Genomic DNA, 16,668 nt, shown 5'->3' with positions numbered 1-16,668 from the left:
CGTCAGATCTTACATCAAGATCCGTGCAAAACTTTATTTTCAGATTCATTTTCTCTCTTAAATCTCAGTCCAGTGAGACACATAGCCACGCCGCAGAATAGGGGCTCGAGCGCCATTAATGGAGACGTTGGGAGGGAGGTGTGCGGAGGGTAGCGGTCAAAGGGCTCTCCTCCCGATGAGCACGCGCATGGGTCTGATTGCATGCCTCCCGTACTCAAACAGCTACTCCGTACGACACCTCCTAGCCAAAAAAGGGGGACGCGTGGCGACACGTAAATGGTAAGTAGAACGCTCACGGTTTCAATAGTACTTGTGTTTCCGACTTGTAACATGACAACACTTATTTCAAAATTACTTTGTTGATTGTTATGTGTGCGCCTTCGCAAATTGGACAGAAAAATTATCACAACATTTTGGTGCCATGTCATGACACCATGCCAAGTTTCATGATTTTCAGGCGTGTTTTGGATTTACAGGAATTAAAAAACCAAGTTTCTCAATCTTTCCGGCCGAGCCACAATGCCCAGAAGTTTGAATTTCATTCCCATTTCTTGCATGGGACCTATAAATTCGCGCAAAGACACACATGTGATTTTTCAACCAACTTTGGTGCACTGGAGCATGTGCTTGTAGTTCAAATTTGAATTATGCATATTAAATGCCTAGAAACTCAATTAATGTATAAAAAGGCCAAACGAACCCAGAAGAATTCCAAAAATTAGCATGATACTTCTATTTGGTCTAATCTTCCTGTGTAAAAAAATTAAGGCGGGAGAAGGCAGTGTACGTATCTCGTTTCACACACGGAGGTGACACGTTCCCTATCGGAACCACGAGCCTTCTTGAGGGAAGCTCCGGTTTGTAAGAAGTTTACACCAAAGCTTGTCCCAATTTGGCCAAAAAAATTACCGCAGCATGTTGGTGCCATGTCATAACACCATGCCAAGTTTCATGATTTTCAGGCATGTTTTGGATTTACAGGAATTAAAAAACCAAATTTCTCAATCTTTCCGGCTGAGCCACGACGTCCAGATGTTTGAATTTCATTCTCATTTCTTGCATGTGACCTATAAATACACCCAAGGACACACATGTGATTTTTCAACCAACTTTGGTGCACTGGAGCATGTGCTTGTAGTTCAAATTTGAATTATGCACATTAAATGCCCATAAACTCAATTAATCACTGGTGTGCGTCGGTCCTAAACAAATGGGTTTGAACCCCTTTCCGCGATGGCATTTGGAACCGTCGCCAAGTGAGTGTGTGCGATAGGGTGTTGATAACCCACAAGAATAGGGGATCAATTGTAGCCTCTTTCGATAAGTAAGAGTGTTGAACCCAACGATGAGCTAAAGGTAGAACAAATATTCCCTCAAGTTCTATCGACGACCGATACAACTCTACGCACGCTTAACGTTCGCTTTACCTAGAACAAGTACGAAACTAGAAGTACTTTGTAGGTGTAACGGGATAGGTTTGCAAGAATATAAAGAGCATTTAAATAAAAACTAGGGGCTGTTTAGATAAAGAAGCAATAAAGTTAGTATAGCAAGTGTGGAACAGTGGTGGTAGGGGTTGCGAAATTGTCCCTAAGCAATTGACTACTTTACTAGACCGATAGCAAGTTTTATGTGGGAGAGGCCACTCCTAGCATGTCATCCTTGACTTGGAATTCTATGCACTTTCGATTGGAACTATTAGCAAGTATCAGCAACTACTAACGTTCATTAAGGTAAAACCCAACCATAGCATTAAGATATATTGGCCCCCCTTCAATCCTGTATGCATCAATTTTTATGTTAGGTTGAAGCTTCTGTCACTCTTGCCCTCCAATACATAGTCCTATCAATATACAACTAACCCTTTGAATTTTTTTTAGGTTCCCCTCTTTATTTTTTTGTTTTTAAACTTTATAAAAGCACACAACAGAAATAAATGACTTTCTAAAAACTTCTGGGTTGTCTCCCTGGCAGCGCTTTCTTTAAAGCCATTAAGCTAGGCATAAGGTGCTCAAGTAATGAATCCACCCGGATCCCAAGGTATATCACAGCCAATTTGAATTAGCAATGATTTGGCATTAGTAGCAAGCACAAAGCAACATATATCATGTAATGACGAAGTCTAACTCTCCTCCTATGCATCGGCATGTCATAAAAGAACAATTCATGCACACAAAGTAAAGGCCAATGCATAGCATAAGCAGTTTCTTGCAATTTTATCATACTGGAAACATAGAGAGGCGGAGATGTAGTTCCTCTCTCATAATAATTACAAGTAGGAGCAGCAAGCACATGCATATTATATCTATCAAAATCATCATGTGTAGTAGTGAAACGTAACCCATCAATATAATCCTTAAGAAGGCAAACTTCTCCGATATAGTGTAGTCTGGAGAATTCAAAAAGATAATAGGACTATCATGCGTGGGTGCAATAGCAATAATTTCATGTTTAACATAAGGAACTATAGCAAGTTCATCTCCATAAGCATCATTCATATTGGCATCTTGTCCACAAGCATAAAAAGCATCAAGTTCATCAAAAGGGGATATTTGAAATGAATCAACGGGATCATAGCAATTATCATGGCATTCATCCTTCGGTAAGAACGAAGGGAAATAAAACAATGTATGAGTTGAAGAGTTACTCTCATTAGTAGGTGGGCACGGGTAGCTAATCCACTCTTCCTCCTTTTGTTCTTCGCTCTCCTCATCATCTTTTTCATCCAATAAGCCCACAGTTTCATCAATCCCTTCTTCCATAGACTCCTGAAAAATATTAGTCTCTTCTTGGACAGAGGAGGAGTCCTCAATATATGGTTTAACATAGGCATTAGAAGCATAATTATCATAACAATATTTAAGTATGGCAAAATTTCCAGATTTCTAAACAGTAGCATCATACTTTCCAATCAAATAAGCAATTTCATAAGCACCCTTAAAAGCAACAAATTCTTCAATTTGTTGAACATCATAGTAATTATAAACACCCTTAGCATACGAAGATACGATTCCATTATCACTAAGCTCACATTGGTAGGGAAGGTGTTTCTTAGGGTCTTCAAAACAACAAGTAAAATAATATATTTCACATAAATTCCAAGCATAGCATTGCAAATGATGAATTTGATCCAGTAAAAGTTTCCCTTTTTTAGATATGTGGTGTCGCACATAACAAGCATGCTCATCTAAAGATTTGCCCCCAACTAAGCTAGTTGGGGTTTCAGCACGAGCACATAGGGATTGAAGATGATCCAAGTAAAAAGCTTCAGGAGTGTGATAGATTTTGAGTGGTTCTTCAACCATTGGTGTAGTAGGTACAACTAATTTTTTTAATATTTTGCGTTTCCTACCCATAACTAAAGATAGAAAACAAGAGCACAAAATAAAAACTACTTAGTGATAAAGCAAACAAGCACACACGGCAATATTCACCCCACGCTATAACTCCCCAACAACGGCGCCAGAAAAAGGTCTTGATAACCCACAAGTATAGGGGGGTCAATTGTTGCCTCTTTTGATAAGTAAGAGTGTCGAACCCAACGAGGAGCTAAAGGTAGAACAAATATTCCCTCAAGTTCTATCGACCACCGATACAACTCTACGCACGCTTAACGTTCGCTTTACCTAGAACAAGTATGAAACTAGAAGTACTTTGTAGGTGTAACGGGATAGGTCTGCAAGAATATAAAGAGCACATAAATAAAAACTAGGGGCTGTTTAGATAAAGAAGCAATAAAGTTAGTATAGCGAGTGTGGAAAAGTGGTGGTAGGAGTTGCGAAATTGTCCCTAAGCAATTGACTACTTTACTAGACCGATAGCAAGTTTTATGTGGGAGAGGCCACTGCTAGCATGTCATCCCTGACTTGGAATTCTATGCACTTATGATTGGAACTATTAGCAAGCATCCACAACTACTAATGTTAATTAAGGTAAAACCCAACCATAGCATTAAGATATATTGGCCTCCCTTCAATCCTGTATGCATCAATTTCTATGCTAGGTTGAAGCTTCTGTCAGTCTTGCCCTCCAATACATAGTCCTATCGACATACAACTAACCCTATGGTGTGATCCATGCGCGCGCTCATATGATGGGCACCAAAGAACAACAACATAACCACAAGCAAATTAAATCAATCATAGAAATTCACCAATTACCGATAGGACAACGAAAATCTACTCAGACATCATAGGATGGCAACACATCATTGGATAATAATATGAAGCATAAAGCACCATGTTGAAGTAGAGGGTACATCAGGTTGCGGGAGAGTGGACCGCTATAGATACATGGGGAAGGTGATTAAGACGTTGGTGAAGATGACGGAGGTGTTGGTATAGATCGTTGTCGCGATGATGGCCCCGGTGGCGTTTCGGCGTCACCGGAAGAGAGGGGGAGAGGCTCCCCTTCTTCTTCTTCTTCCTTGACCTTCTCCCTAGATGGGAGAAGGGTTTCCCCTCTAGTCCATGGCCTCCATGGCGGTGGAGGGGCGAGAGCCCCTTCGAGATTGGATCTGTCTCTCTGTCTCTCTCTGTTTCTGCGTTCCAGATTCTGGCCTTTCACCGTTTCTTATATTCTCGGAGATCCGTAACTCCGATTGGATTGAAATTTGAACACGATTTTTATCCAGATATTATCTTTCTTGCGATGAAAGAGGGGCAACAACCGCCTTACGGGGTGTACACGAGGGTCAGGGGCACGCCCCCTGCCTCGTGGCCCCCTCGGGGATCATCTCGCGTTGATTCCACTTACGAAAACTCACATATATTCCAAAAAAAATCTCCATCAGTTTTTATCCCGTTTGGACTCCGTTTGATATGGATTTTTTGTGAAACAAAAGATATGCAACAAATAGGAACTGACACTGGGCAGTGGATCAGTATGTTAGTCCTGAAAATGGTATAAAAAGTTGCCAAAAATATATGAAAGTTGTATAATATTGGCATGGAACAATAAAAAATTATAGATACGACAGAGACGTATCAGGTGTACTTCCCACACGACCCAGAAATCGTCAGGGATAGGCCCTCCTAGGACCCAGGCTGGGGTCCTGTGCGATCGGGCGAGGCATCGAAACCCAATCATTTCCGTAGGTATGTACATCCCACACGGTAATACGAGAAAATCATTTCCGTAGGTATGTACATCCCACATGGTGAATCCCAGAAAATCATTTCCGTTCGTATGTATATCACACACAGTCAATCCAAGGAATACGTTTCGGTTCTTATGTACATCCCACACAGTCAATCCAGGGAAAACGTTTCCGTTTGGATGTACATCCCACATGGTTTTATGTATACACTCGTGTGTGAAAGGTGTAACCATCACACATGGCTGCCTTGGTTAACTATTTGCTTTCATTAACTACATCACACATGATTTGATGTAGAAAACTGTGTGGCATTGGGTTATCCATCACAAGCGCTTTTACTGCCAGAACCGTTTGCAAAGTTCCATGACCATCTGTTCTCTTTTTATTTTTGCCTATAATTTATTATTCTAATTGGAAATTTTGAAATACGAAATGTGCAATTCAAATTCTCAGCACAATGGTTCAACAGCGAATCCATAAATAAAGTTTCCAATACTATATATTCAGTAATTATAGGATTAGGCAGCAATTAACTATGATGAACCATAGTATTTAAAGGCGGTAAAGGTGAAGAGACAAGTGTAAATCATTTTGACCGCCGACAGTGTTGAAGAAGCGGAATGCCCATAATGTGCCTTCCTGCATGCCATAGGCACGAACCACTTTTGTCCAACCCCTTGTGACGATCGCCCGCCCGTCCTTCACCGCCTTTAGGAAGACTGCTAGAGCATTATCATGGTAGCATGAATTATATACTTTAACCTTAGTTGCCTCCACTCCGGTCATGTAGTGTGCAAGGTAATCATCAGTAAATAGCTTTGGAAACCACTGAAAAGAGAAAAATATCAGATACTGAGGTCTAATAGAGTAACTTGTTGTGGGAAGGGGGAAAAGGCAATACATTACTTACCATCAAAGTTCACTGTTGTCTTTGATAAAGTGTAAATAAAAAGCTTAGTTCCAATCACCTGTTTCTTTCGCCTTACAATCTTTCTTAGTTTCCTCACTTGACACTTGTTCATGAATATCTCATTGCCCTATACGCAAAAGGGATCGAAGTGTGGATTAGTACCGCTCATATCTGTTGGGGGAAACGACACCTATGGGATCATTGGGATCCCTTTTTGCTACGGTTGGCGGGTGCGAGGTTGTGCAAAGAGAGGGTCTAGAAGCCAGCATGAGGATCATTTACCCAGGTTCGGCTGCGAGGATGCGTAATACCCTAGTCCTGCTTTGGTTTATATTTGAGTGTTCTCGAGTTCTTGAACTAGCTATGATGCGTGCGTCGTCCAAAAATTCCGAATCCCTCCCCAATATGCATCGGGCCTCCTTTTATAGTGAAAAGGGGCTGCCACAATGGCACACAGGAGGTGGAAAGGTATACCGTAATCGAGTCTATCTCCTGGCACCGTAGGAAAAACGCATTTAATATGCTGCCGACATGCCTGCTTTATCGGGGATGGCAAGGAAGCTCATCCCAACTGTCGCCGCCTCGCCTGGCTTTGACGCGCGTACGAACTGACGAGGCATGTAGTGCCACGTTGGCTGGCTGTTGAGTTGGTGCGATGGTTGAATCTTCACGAAGATCTGCATGCCACCGCACAGGTGCTTGCCGAGTTGGCCTAGAGGCCGCGAGTCGCCATGCAGGCGCCTGCCTAGCTGGTGGGCTGGCAGCTGCATGGGAACAGTAGTGGAGTCTTGGTAGACGTGGGCCTAGCTGTGGCCCTACGGATGTTTTCGGCAAGAGTCTTGCCGGGGCCCCGGCAAGGGTCTTGCCGCGGCATCTTGGTCGTCCTCGGCAAGGGTTTTGCCGGGGGTCTCGTGGGTATCCTTGGCAAGGATCTTGCCAAGGATCGTTGTCTTCTGGTCATCATCTAGTCTCGTGTGTTTCTTGTTTCCACAAAGATCTTCATGCCACCATGCAGGCACTTCCCGAGCCTTGGTTTCAATGCTGTCGATGGCGTCAGAACTCTCAGGCTCAAGGGTGGCTGCAATGTTGGTGTTGGGCAAGTTGCCCCAGCAAGGTTCTTGCCGGGGCTGCATAGGCTGCCCCAACAAGGGCCTTGCCGGGGGAGTCCACCTCGCCCCTCTGCTCTTCAAGTTTTTGGCTTGGCATTGTTCTGGTTGTCTTGTGGCTTTGCTTCCTTCCTCTGCCCCGCTAGGTGTGGCCGCAGGCGCTCCAACTACCCGCGCACAAGTAAAGGGGTACAAAATAGGACCCCTCCTTTTGTGCACCAATAGGAGCACCCGGGCCTGGGCCATACATAAGCGCGATGTGTTGTTGGGCTAGGCCCAAAATGGTGTGCGAGCATGCGGGGCTGAGTTTTACTGCTGTAACTCCCTCGCCCGTCGCACTTCCCCATGACCCGCGTTGAATGCGTGACGTGGGGGTCGTGCGTGACGTGGGGGTCATGCGTGGGGCGACTGCTACCCTCATGCGTCACATCGTAGTAAATAGTAAAGAGGCGGCCCGTGCCTTCCCCAGAAAAGGGAGGAAAACGCACGGGCGCGACTCATTTACCAAGTGGACTCGGGCCGCGGCCTTCAAGGTGCCCGCGCCCCAAGGTCATGGGGTGGAATGCGGTCGCTTCAGTCGTCCTCTTGATTCCGGTTCGCTTGCCACGTGTCCTTCATGCCCCGAGGAGGGTAGTTGGTGGACGCAGTGGGCATAGGCCATAATGTGGAGGCGGGTGTCGGTGTCAAAACCGGCGGATCTTCGGTAGGGGGTCCTGAACTGTGCGTCTAGGCCGGATGGTAACAGGAGGCAAGGGACACGAAGTTTTACCCAGGTTTGGGCCCTCTCGATTGAGGTAAAACTCTACGTCCTTCTTGATTAATATTGATGATATGGGTAGTACAAGAGTAGATCTACCATGAGATCAGAGAGGCTAAACCCTAGAAGCTAGCCTATGGTATGATTGTTGCTCTGTATGTTGTCCTACGGACTAAAACCCTCCTGTTTATATAGACACCGGAGAGGGCTAGGGTTAAACAAAGTCGGTTACAATGGTAGGACATCTACATATCCATATCGCCAAGCTTGCCTTCCACGCCAAGGAAAGTCCCTTCCGGACACGGGACAAAGTCTTCAATCATGTATCTTCATAGCCCAGGAGTCCGGCTGAAGGTATAGTCCGACCATCCAGACACCCCCTAATCCAGGACTCCCTTAGTAGCCCTTGAATCAGGCTTCAATGACGACGAGTCCGGCGCGCAATTTGTCTTTGGCATTGCAAGGCGGGTTCCTCCTCCAAGTACTTCATAGAAGATTTTGAACACAAAGATAGTGTCCGGCTCTGCAAAATAAGTTTCCACATATTGCCATAGAGAGAATAATATTTTCACAAATCTAATCTGCTGACGTATTCCGTAGTGTGACGCACCACGACCAAGCCTTTATTCAAATCATTTTATTATCCCACCTCAGCGCGTCATGCGAGGCGGTTTTCTTGGCACGTCTTGTCGAAGCAGAGATCGTGTCCCCTTATTCCGGGATTCTCATCAATACGGGCATGGGTAACCCAACCGCGCCATTGATTACGGCGCTTGGGGATAAGCGAGTTTTACCAGGCTGGTGGGGACACATAGTTGCGTCCACCCATATAAGGGGATAAGGATCCACCTTTTCACCTACGCCTTCTTCCTCCTTTGCCTATCCATTCTTGTGCACCCGAGCTCCAGCGCCCAAGTCCGCACTCCCCACCTCAACCTTCTCCAGCCATGTCCGGAGCGGGAGGCAAGTGGATGGTCTCCTCCGTTACGGAGGGACACATCAAAAGACTAAGGAAGGCCGGATACTTGTCTAACGACATCGCGCACCGGCTTCCTAAAGAGGGGCAGCTTGTCCCCACCCCTAGGCCCCATGAGAGGGTGGTGTTCCTCCCCCATTTCCTCCGCAGACTGGGATTCCCTCTCCACCCATTTTTCCGTGGGCTCATGTTCTACTATGGCCTAGATTTCCACGATCTGGCCCCGAACTTTGTCCTCAACATCTCGGCGTTTATCGTCGTGTGCGAGGCTTTCCTCCGCATCCGCCCCCATTTCGGCCTATGGCTCAAGACTTTCAACGTCAAGCCAAAGGTGGTGCGCGGCAACCAAGCGGAGTGCGGAGGCGCCATGGTGGGCAAGATGTCCAACGTCTTATGGCTCGAGGGCTCCTTTGTGGAGACCCTGAAGGGGTGGCAATCGGGGTGGTTTTACATCACCGAGCCACGCGACCCTGAATGGGTCGCAGCCCCCGAGTTCCGATCCGGACCCCCTACGCGGCTCACCTCCTGGAAGGAGACGGGCCTGTCGTGGGGTAAAAAAGGAGAGCTGACCGGACTCCAAACATGCGTCCAAACCCTGGTGGACAAGAAGCTCAAACTTGTCAACTAGTCCAGGTTATGCTCATCCGCCGGATCCTCCCATGTCAACAACGGGCTTTCAACCTGTGGGAGTTCGACCCGGCGCGGCACCGAACTCTGAGCAGGCTCTTCGACACGATGTACGAAGATGCCTGGAAGGTGCTTTTCAAGGGCGCCGAGGCCCCCGCATCCGCTACCGAGGATCGCGGATTCAGTACGCAGCGTCACGCTCATGCGGTAAGCTGTTTTTACCTTTTATAGGGTATCACTTTTTCATAGTTTGACTCCATGCGGGATCTAAGCTCCCTTACCTTTGATAGGATTGGCAAGAGATGTTCGGACAGATCAACTGTCCGGCTCCTTTGCCCGAAGGCCCAGCGGACGCTCGTTTGGCGAAGCTGCTGGTTCCGGCACCCCATGTGGTGCCAGTGTAGAAGGCCAAGAAGAAGGCCACGGGGACTCGAAAGAGTGCCCGGCGCCTGGAGGTGTCGGATCCCTCATCCGACGACTCCAAGATGCACTCCTCCCATGAAGATGAGGAGGAGGAAGAAGAGACTCCTCCCCCTCCAGCGGGGGAAGGGAAGAAAAGGAAGGCCGCCCCAACTGGGGAGGCCAAAGGGTCCAAGAAGGGGAAAACCCTTCCTCCAGACTACTCCACTGACACCGACGACGGCAGAGAGGAGTGGCCGCCTAGGGCCAAGCCCCTGGCTAAATCGTAAGTATCCGGATACCCAAGTAATTCATAGTATTCCTTTGTTGCACAACTTTCCCTTATGTCGAATATGTTTATGCAGCCCACCCAAAGACGGCACGACGCATCGTCGAGCGGTTCACTGGACTCGTCGGATGTGAATTCGCTTCCGACGGCTTCCTCCCCCCGGGCAATCTGTTGGAGGTGCTCCAAGGCGCCTCCATTGACGAGGAGCACCGCACCATTATGAGTGCGGTGGTCCAGAAGGTTCAGTCCGCCAAGAGCAGACTAACTGAAGCTTGTACTAGCCTTTTAACAGGCTTTGAGGTAAGTAAAGAATGTGTAAATAATATTACCGCATAGACAATAGCCCCTGATGCTCTGTTTGGCGTTTGGGAAGAAAAGCCGAATAGAGGATCAAATAAAATTCGCAGGAGTCTAACAAAAAGGAGTCTATGCGTATGCAGGCTTCTCTGCTTGCGTCCGCCGCACTGACTGCGGAAGTGGACATGCTAAAGCAGAATCTCGAGCGGTCCAATCAAGAGCTTGGGCGTGCCAAGAAGCAGCTCGAGGACAATGAAGGTAAGAAATACCTTGTTTAAATATATATATATAAAGGTGCAATTGCAAAAAATGACAGGATTATCGTGGCTATTGTAGGGGCCACGTCTAAGGTGGCGACCCTTAAGCAAGCACTGGTCGACGCCGAGAAGAGGGCGTCCACGGAGCGCACCGAGCGGGAGAAGTACGAGGTCCAGGTTGGCAAGGTGCAGCAAGAGCTCCAGGTTCTCATGAAAAAACATGAGAGTTTGGAGCTTGACTCAAAGAAGCGTCCGAGCTTGCGGCGGCTATTGAAAATGCCAAGTCTACCAAGACCGAATCCCAGAAGACCCTCCAGGAGTTGGATGAGGTGAATAAGATAGCGGTGGGTAAGGCATTCTTTATGCAAAGCAAACACATAAACGTGAGTTACATGTTACTTACCCGAATCCGGAGCTCTCCAGGAGCGTTCGCAGATCTTCCCCAGAGTGTGTTCGATGCTGCCGCATTCTATCGAGCCAAGGAGGGAAGCTTGACAGAGAAGGTGTTCTGGTCTCAGTATGCTGAGGCCGGACACCCTGTGCCCCTGAGCGACCAGCTGAAGCAACTGGTCGAGCTCCACAAGGCGGCCGAACATGCCATGAAGGGCCTCATAGTTCGGCTGTGGCCTGGAGAGGCTCTGCCTGGGAGCTATTTCGGGCTGGTGCGGCGGCTGGTGGAGGCCTATCCAAGGCTCGAAGTCATCAAGCGCTCTGTCTGCATTGAAGGTGCCCATAGGGCCCTTGCCCGTGCTAAGGTGCACTGGGGCAAGCTGGATGCTGAGAAGCTTGTGAAGGACGGGCCACCGCCGGGGAAAGAGCATCGCAAGCCCGAGAATTATTATAAGGATGTTTTGAAGGGTGCCTGCCTTGTGGCGGATGAATGTTCTAGGGATGTAATTTTTGAGTGAAACTTGCTCATTTTGTCTTGTGCGCTGAAAACTTGTTCTTATGCGCTAAGCAATGCTGTTGGAATTTAAAATATTACCTTATGTGCGGCTGTTTATCAATTCTGAGAGATGGCGAGTCGTCGGCTTTTGCCCCCGTGCCGCTAGTGCTGGGGTATTCGGGGATAAACCTGAGCGCTCTTTTTCCCAGGTTTGGGTCCTTCGAGGGAGGCGCTCAGCCCAACGAACAAGGCAATCGGACTATAATGCGTGAACACTCTCACTTAGCCATAGAATTCTATAATTTTAAATTTCAGCGAAGCCCCTGGTATTCGGAAGACTGAGTTCGGGGCGCTATCCACGCCTTGGCCGGACAAAGCCGACTCCTCGCTCTAAGCGGCATAAGTCTTTAGGGACTCGAAAAACTTGTCGAACAGCGACCAGCTCTTGCTTCATCATGACAGTCAGTTTTAGCTTTCTCCACTGAGGTGCTCGACCCAGCTCAACTGGGGCACAATCGCCGTGGTTCTCCTAGTGCTACCTTAGCCGATATAGCGGAACGTAAGGCACCAAAACATAGGAGCCGGGCAAACCCAACTATTGACCCAAGACATGATTCGGAGCCGATGCATATAATGCTATAAGTTCGGGGTGCCGCACTTGTTAAAGTGTTCGGACTTCTCACACCATATTGAGGGGTACTAAAGCCCCTGGCGTATTTTGGCCGTACCAAAGTGTACGGGTGCAACATGTCGTTAAGGAACATATATTTAAAAAAAGAGTAATGCAAAAATAGACAAAAGCTATGCATTGTTTATTAAAAAGGGTTGCGATTAAAGCAGAACGATACAAATAATGCGATAAGCAAAAGGTTGGACTATTTAACATGTCCATTCCAGGGGCAGGCTGCGGAATGGTATGCGAAACAGGTATACTGCTCATGATAGAGACCACATGGGAGTTCCGTAATGCGGCGTGGCTTGTCTGCTTCCCTGGTTCTTGCATCGTTTGTGCGGTAATTGAACTGCCGAACAGGCCTTCCGAAGAATGGAGTCCTGAATGTAAGAGAAAATTAAAAAATCGGCAGCCCCTGGTGTAGTTTAAGCCGTGTTTCGGGCGTGCTGTGATGGTGCCCTTCCCACTGTACCCATGATATTTCTAGAGCGTAGTTATGTACGCGAAGCACTGGCGTCACCTTTTTGTGAGGGCTGGGGTTGGGGCTGCATTGCTACACCTGCTCGGATCGTGCCGGGCGGTCTTGTTGTAGGTTACTCCGGGCGCGCTTGACGTTGTCCGGTTGTTTAATGGCCGGACTGGAGAACTGCCTGGAGAGGCTGCTTTGTACTTCCGCTGCAAGGGCCGCCGTGTGCTCCTCCGTTCAGAGGGAGCGTTCGGTGTTTCCATTGATCGTAATTACTCCTCGAGGGCCTGGCATTTTGAGCTTAAGGTATGCATAGTGCGGTACCGCATTGAACTTGGTGAATGCGGTTCGCCCGAGCAGTGTGTGATAGCCACTGCGGAATGGGACTATGTCGAAGATTAACTCCTCGCTTCGGAAATTATCCGGAGATCCGAAGACCACTTCAAGTGTGACTGAGCATGTACAGTTGGCCTCTACACCTGATATTACACCTTTAAAGGTTGTTTTGGTGGGCTTAATCCTCGAGGGATCTATGCCCATTTTCCGCACTGTATCCTGGTAAAGCAGGTTCAGGCTGCTGCCGCCGTCCATGAGGACTCTAGTGAGATGAAATCCGTCAATAATTGGGTCTAGAACCAATGTGGCGAATCCGCCATGACGGATGCTAGTGGGGTGGTCCCTTCGATCAAAGGTGATCGGGCAGGAGGACCATGGGTTGAACTTTGGGGCGACTGGCTCTACCGCGTATACGTCCCTTAACGCGCGCTTCTGCTCCCTCTTGGGGACGTGGGTTGCGTAAATCATGTTCATCGTCCACACTTGTGGGGGGGAACCCTTCTGTCCACTGTTGTTTGGCGGCCGGGGCTCTTCATCGTCATTGCTATGCAACCCCTTGTCTTTGTTTTCGGCATTTAACTTGCCTGCCTGCTTGAACACCCAACAATCCCTGTTGGTGTGATTGGCCGGCTTTTTGGGGGTGCCATGTATCTGGCACAAGGGGTCGAGTATTCGGTCCAAACTGGACGGGCCCCTAGGATTCCTTTTGAATGGCTTTTTCTGCTGACCAGATTTAGAGCCACTAAATCCGGCATTAACTGCCGTATCCTCAGCATTGTCGCCGTTAATGCGGCGCTTCTTCTTGTTGCGACGCGACCTGCCACTACTGTCCCTGGTATCCGAATTACCAGGGTTCTTGGTCATATTGTTGCTATGAGAAAGCCAGTTGTCTTCTCCTGTGCAAAAGCGGGTCATGAGTGTCGTGAGTGCTGCCGTAGACTTCGGTTTTTCCTGTCCAAGCTGCCGGGCAAGCCGCTCGTCACGGATATTGTGCTTGAAGGCTGCTAGGGCCTCAGCGTCCGGACAGTCGACTATTTGATTTTTCTTTGTTAGGAACCGTGTCCAGAATTGCCTGGCCGATTCCTCTGGCTGCTGAATTACGTGACTTAGGTCATCGGCGTCTGGGGGTCGCACATAAGTGCCCTGGAAATTGTCGAGGAATGCGGCTTCCAGGTCCTCCCAACAACTGATTGATCATGTTGGCAAGCTGTTAAGCCAATGCCGAGCTGGTCCTTTAAGCTTGAGTGGGAGGTATTTGATGGCGTGGAAATCATCGCCGCGGGCCATGTGGATATGGAGGAGATAATCCTCGATCCATACCACAGGATCTGTTGTGCCATCATATGATTCGATGTTTATGGGTTTGAAACCCTCGGGGATTTGATGATCCATTATTTTGTCTGTGAAGCATAGTGGGTGTGCGGCACCTCTGTACTGTCTATATCACGATGTAGCTCCAATGAGCTTTGTCTACTGTGTTTGGACCTACCGGATTTATGTCCGGCGTGACGGTTATTGTCTCGAGTCGTGGGGCGCCCACGCGATCCATAGATCGATCTTGTTTGCCTTGCCTTGTCCTCCAACATATCTCGCAGGTCTGGCGCATTTTCCCGTGCCTTGGTACGGGGTGCGGCTTGAGTGGAGGACCGAGAGGCCTCTCTGTCGCGGCCACGAGGTGGCCGGTCGGCTGTATCAAGTGCTTCTTCCTCTAATCGGGGTAGCAACATGCGCTTTGGGTAGCTCTTGGAGGGGCGTTCGAGTTTATGCTCTTCGGCCGCAAGGACTTCAGTCCATCTGCCGACTAGCAAATCTTGATCAGCTCTAAGCTGTTGCTGTTTTTTCTTGAGGCTTCTCGCCGTGGCCATAAGCCTGTGTTGAAAACGCTCTTGCTCGACGGGATCCTCTGGCACGACGAATTCGTCATCGTCGAGGCTTGCCTCGTCTTCGGAGGGAGGCATATGATTATCGTCCTCGACCTCTCTGTCTGCCGCTCTCTCATGAGGGGTGGTTTCTCCATCCTCCTGTGCTAAATCTTGATAGAGGGGGTTTTCTTCGGCACTCTCCGGAGTATTATTATCTCCCGTATAGAATCGCCGTATTTGTTTTGGCGGGATTTTGAGCGGTGCCGCTGACGCCAGCGCTTAGGCTATTTCTTGGAGGGGTCATACTCCGCTGTTCCATCGCCATCTCCTTATTTTGGGGTGTCCACCATGTATATGTCATATGACGAGGTGGCTTTCCAGGGCCCGATAGGCGTTGGTTCTTCATCGTCTCCTGCATCGGCGTCCATACCGTCGATGTCTTCGGAGTCGAAGTCGAGCATGTCGGTTAAATCGTCGATAGTGGCTACAAAGTGGGTGGTGGGTGGGCTTTGAATTTCTTCATCATCCGTATCCCAACCTTGCTGACCATAGTCCGGCCAGGGCTCTCCTGATAAAGAGAGAGACTTTAGTGTCTTCAGAATATCGCCGAGAGGCGAGTGCTGAAAGATGTCCGCGGCAGTAAACTCCATGATCGGCGCCCAATCGGATTCGATCAGCAGGGGCGCGGAGGGTTCGGAGTCTGGAGAGGAGTCCGGTTCCTTGGAGTCACGAGTCTCACAGAGTGCGGGGCTGGTGTTCGGCTCGATTGCCGTTGGGATCGCAGCCCCCGAGGAGGCGTCCAACCGCCCGTCCTCGATCGGCACAGTTGGCTTCGAATTAAGGGTCGAAGCCGATGCAGGTGCGGCCTCCAGGGCACTGTTCGGCGGCAGAGCTAGATCATGCTCGTAGTGACAGTGCGGCGCGCTCGACAGTGGCTCGAATCCGTCGAAGATCAAGTCCCCACGGATGTCAGCCATGTAGTTTAAACTTCCAAAGCTGACCTGACGGCCAGGGGCATAGCTTTCGATCTGCTCCAGATGGCCAAGTGAATTGGCCCGCAGTGCGAAGCCGCCGAAGACGAAGATCTGTCCGGGGAGGAAGGTCTCACCCTGGACTGCATCGCCATTGATGATCGTAGGAGCCATCGAGCCTGACAGCGACGACACAGAGGAACTCTCAATGAAAGCACCAATGTCGGTGCCAAAACTGGTGGATCTCGGGTAGGGGGTCCCGAATTGTGCGTCTAGGCCGGATGGTAACAGGAGGCAAGGGACACGAAGTTTTACCCAGGTTCAGGCCCTCTTGATGGAGGTAAAACCCTATGTCCTGCTTGATTTATATTGATGATATGGGTAGTACAAGAGTAGATCTACCACGAGATCAGAGAGGCTAAACCCTAGAAGCTAGCCTATGGTATGATTGTTGCTCTGTATGTTGTCCTACGAACTAAAACCCTCCGGTTTATATAGACATCGAAGAGGGTTAGGGTTACACAAAGTCGGTTACAATGGTAGGAGATCTACATATCCGTATCGCCAAGCTTGCCTTCCACGCCAAGGAAAGTCCCTTCCGGACACGGGACGAAGTCTTCAATCTTGTATCTTCATAGCCCAGGAGTCCGGCTGAAGGTATAGTCCGGCCAACCGGACACCCCCTAATCCAGGACTCCCTCAGCGGGAAAACTGGGTAATCGCTGATTGGAGCAGCGGGTCGGTCCTGATTCCCTGCA

Source organism: Triticum dicoccoides, chromosome 4A, assembly GCF_002162155.2.
Source record: "Triticum dicoccoides isolate Atlit2015 ecotype Zavitan chromosome 4A, WEW_v2.0, whole genome shotgun sequence".
NCBI lineage: Eukaryota > Viridiplantae > Streptophyta > Magnoliopsida > Poales > Poaceae > Triticum > Triticum dicoccoides.
The sequence above is the reverse complement of the archived record's forward strand: the minus strand, read 5'-3'. Positions refer to the sequence as shown.